Source organism: Trachypithecus francoisi, unplaced genomic scaffold (genome assembly GCF_009764315.1).
Source record: "Trachypithecus francoisi isolate TF-2019V2 unplaced genomic scaffold, Tfra_2.0 Lachesis_group8, whole genome shotgun sequence".
NCBI lineage: Eukaryota > Metazoa > Chordata > Mammalia > Primates > Cercopithecidae > Trachypithecus > Trachypithecus francoisi.
Genome location: NW_022681473.1, coordinates 93,057,098 through 93,061,312, shown reverse-complemented (window position 1 = coordinate 93,061,312; position 4,215 = coordinate 93,057,098). Strand labels below are relative to the sequence as shown.

The 4,215-nt window shown below is 40.7% G+C and overlaps 1 pseudogene; it reads right to left on the bottom strand.

The window, feature by feature from the left end:
• Positions 1–3,238: 3,238 nt before the first annotated feature.
• LOC117081615 lies at positions 3,239–3,661 on the bottom strand (annotated as a pseudogene).
• Positions 3,662–4,215: the final 554 nt, after the last annotated feature.

Genomic DNA, 4,215 nt, shown 5'->3' with positions numbered 1-4,215 from the left:
TATAGAACAAATCATGACAAGCTTCCTTTCCCCTTACATATGTGTATATGTGTGTATGTATGTATGTGTATATACATGCAATATGAGCAAGGAGAAAAAAATTAGAAGACCAAATATCAGATTGTTAATGAAGAGGAACCAAGAACAGGTGAGAGTGAGTTATTCAGTTAAGGGAGTAAAGGAGAAGGGGGATGTGTATAAAACAAATGAACAAACAAGCAAACAAACAACAGCAAAAAGACCCACTATACTGAAAAAGGAAGGCCTATAGTAAGAACTGCAGGCATGATATGAATACAGTTATATAAAATTAAATATATGTACATATATGCATAAGGAGAGTCATGGAAGAGTGATGATTTGAATGGTGGTTATCGCAGAAGGAGAACAGTAATTGATATTTTATTCTATTTCTCATATTTTCTGAAGTTGATTCATTTTTATTTTATAATTTTTTAAAAAATAAATAGAGATGAGGGTCTCACTATGTTGGCCAGGTTGGTCTTGGACTCCTGGCCTCAAGTGATCCTCCTACCTTGGCCTCCCAAAATGCTGGAATTACAGACATGAGTCACCATGCCCGGCCCCTGAAGTTGATTCTTTACTCTTTTTCTTCCCTTTTTGTAATTCTAATATTATGTAACTGATATGTATTATTTATATAATCAGAGGAAACTTAAAATTTGATGGTGATAAAAAATTTTATTTCAGGTGGCATTTTTCATTCTCTGTGTATAATTGTAGTAGTCATGAAGTTCATTATTTTCATAAATGAGACATGGAAAGCACATAAGTCATGATTTCTGTATCATGCACCCCAGATGAGTAGATTTGGCAAGGATGTGGCATGTGGGTAGGTGCCAGTGTGAGTGGCACCAATGCAGTAGCCTAACAGTTGGGAGGAAAGAGAGCCATTAAATTCAGTTTAGTGGATTCAGGCTCTGGGAAAAAGGTCAGAATGTGAATATTCTGTTTAGGGTCATAAACGCTGAGGCAAGAAGCACAGAGCCTACTGGCAACTTGAATGGGGCTTCAAGTGAAGGAGTGGGTCATGAGATAAGGCTTCATGGGAGTTACCATACCAGATCTGGGCCTGGGAAGGCAGACTACACTTTGATTAACGAGAAACAGAATCAAAGTCCTTCCAAAAGCAGACATGAACATGGCTAAAGACATGAAAGACTTTCTTGAACTTCTTTAACTATGCCGAAAACACAGTTGTTTAGACATATTTGTCACTCACTATGAGATCTTTTGTATTTACAAAATGAATTCTAAGAATGATTCACTCTTCTTTGCAGGGCTTATGAATCATCTGATGGACTTGGTATTAGAAATAAGGAAGTTCCTTGCTCTCTCCACAGTGTGGATATTCTCAGAGCTGACTTGGGTTGGAAAATCCCAGGAGATTTGTTGTTCATAATGAAACTAAGATGTGAAACTTGAGCTCATGAAATGCCCTGGTGCTAAGGAAGGACCTCTCTTTTTCATCTGTATTTGTCTAAGATATGTTAGATGCCCACTTTGGGCAAAAAAGAATTCCACTTTGATTCGATAAAGCTATGCTCAAGTGACTTCATTCTGTTCCTCTGTGTGTGTGTGTGTGTGTGTGTGCGTGTGTGTGTTTCTTTTACTTTTCTCTTTCCTTTCCCTGAATCACCCTCCTTCTCTTCTTCTGTATGGGCTCACCTGATTCGCCAGCAGAATATGCATGGTTTATTTTTGGTCAAGACACTAGTAAAAGCGGGCAACCTGGGATAATAACACGGCTTCCAGTGCAAGAGTCCTCGCTCAAAAATCTTTTTTAAAATCTCCATTCTTTTCTTTCTTTTTTTTTTTTTTTTTTAAGTTAGTGGTTACTTTTTTTTTTTTTTTTTTTTTTTTTGAGATGGGTTCTAGCTCTGTCACCCAGGCTGGAGTGCAGTGGCTCACTGCAACCTCCACCTCCCAGGCTCAAGTGATCCTCCAGCGTACTTGGGACTACAAGTGAGTGCCACCACGTCCAGCTAAGTTTTTGTATTTTCTGCAGAGATGGAGTTTTGCCATGTTGCCCAGGCCGATCTTGAACTCCAGGGCACAGGCAATCCACCAACCTTGGCGTCCCAAAGTGCTGGGATTACAGGTGTGAGTCACCGTGCCTGGCATCAAAAACTACCTCCCTTGAGAGTCCATGTGTGGCTCTCCACATTTTTCCAGTATAGGGTCTTACTTCAATATTTTGAAGTTAAGTCTTTCAGAGTTGTCTGTGACAATGAAAATGCCCACAATAGGGGTAGCTCTTTAAGGAGCCATTGAACATTACCTTGTGTAAGGATTGACTGAAAGGTACCTGAGGCAGGGCACGGCGGCTCACGCCTATTATCCCAGCACTTTGGGAGGGCAAGGCAGGCGGATCACTTGAGGTCAGGCGTTCAAGACCACTCTGGCCAACATGGTGAAACCCTGTCTCTACTAAAAATACAAAAAATTAGCTGGGTGTGGTGGCAGCTGCGGGTGCCTGTAGTCTCAGGTACTTGGGAGACTGAGGCAGGAGAATCACTTGAATCCCAGGGGTGGAAGTTGCAGTGAGCCAAGATCGCGCCACCACATTCCAGCCTGGGCAACAGAGCAAGACTCTGTTTCAAAAAAAAAAAAAAAAAAGTCAGCTGGAGCAAAAGAGGCTTCTGAGAACCCTGATTTATTTGGAAAGTGGACTACCTGCTGGAGAAAAGTGAGCAAGTGCCTGTACTAGCCAGTGATAACAACTCTATGCTTTTATTTCAGTTTATTCAAAGTCTATTGCCTCTTTATTAACTGTCTAGTGGTACGATTTTTTTGTGTGTGGTCTTTGAAGGCTACAAAAGGGTCTACAGTCCATGAAGTTTATATACTTTCATGAAAAATGAGGCAAAACATTTAGAAAACTATGCTTAAAATATATTAATAGTAACAATAATAAGAATAATATTAATGATAATATACCACACCTACTATGTAGAAAGTACCATGTTACGTATCTCTCCTGTGTATGTAGTATGTGTGAATCTCAGTCCAGCTGTGCCACATATATTGCATTTTCTTCCCTAAAATTATTTTTATAGTTTTATTTTCATTTTTAATTGTTTTACATTTTTATTTATCCCTTCAAAACTTCAGTTGTTTGTTTCCTTTAATTAACATATAAGTGGATTACACATCTCCTATCATTATAACATGAAAATGTATATGAACAAAATATACACATTTTTTTGGTGAATGTCTAGGGAAGAATGGTGTCAGTCAAGTTCATCCAAGGTTTAAAGCAGCAGCCTCCATGCAGCCAGGGCATGGTCAGTGTTTGGGGACAGAGGTACGTATCTGCAATCCGTGCATCCCTTGATTTCTTCTTTTAGTGCCTGATTAACCCTGTGGTACTGCTGAACAGTTCTCTTCTGCTTAAATTCTTCTGATTCAATTTTAATTTCATTTTAAATTCAATTTAAATGAATTAATTAAATTAAATTTCGACTTAATTTCAACCTCCTGAAATGTCAGTGACTTTGATCACTGTAGCTCAAGGAAACTTTTCTTTGAGAATTTGGGTCACTTTGAGCTCCCTGTCATTCTGGGAGGCAAACATCCTATGGACATAGTGGATCCCACAGAGCAGAGGTGCTGCCACGGCCGGGTTTCATGCCACCATGTCTGACTGACGCCTACATTTGTAAATAGAGACAAGGTCTCATTATGTTGCTCAGGCTGGTGTCAAACCCCTGGCCTCAAGCAGTTCTCTCTCCTTGGCCTCCCAAAGTGCTGGGACTATAGGCATGAGCCACTAAACCTGGCCAAATTTTATTTTCATTTTTAAAAATAAAGATAGGGTCTCACTTTGTTGCCCAGACTGGTCCTGAACTTCTGGCCTAAAGCGATCCTCACACCTCTCCCCCCGAAAGTGTTGGGATTACAAGAGTAAGCCATCATGCCCAGCCATTTCCCTAAAATTTAACTTCTATTCTGAGCCTCCATCCCTTTGGACTGGAAGGAAATTCAGCCATAATCCTCTGGAGTTCCATCTCCTCCCTATTGGTCCACGCAGCCTACATATCTTCTCAGTTCTGCTCACTGCTGCTTTTGTGGCATGCCTGCTTCAGGGAACTTAGAGGCACCAGGCCCTGCATCTCACTTCCCTGAGGCATCCTGCGATGATTCCCTCTGTGGTCCCACCACATCCTTGCAGTGCTGCCGTGGAGTGGGGCT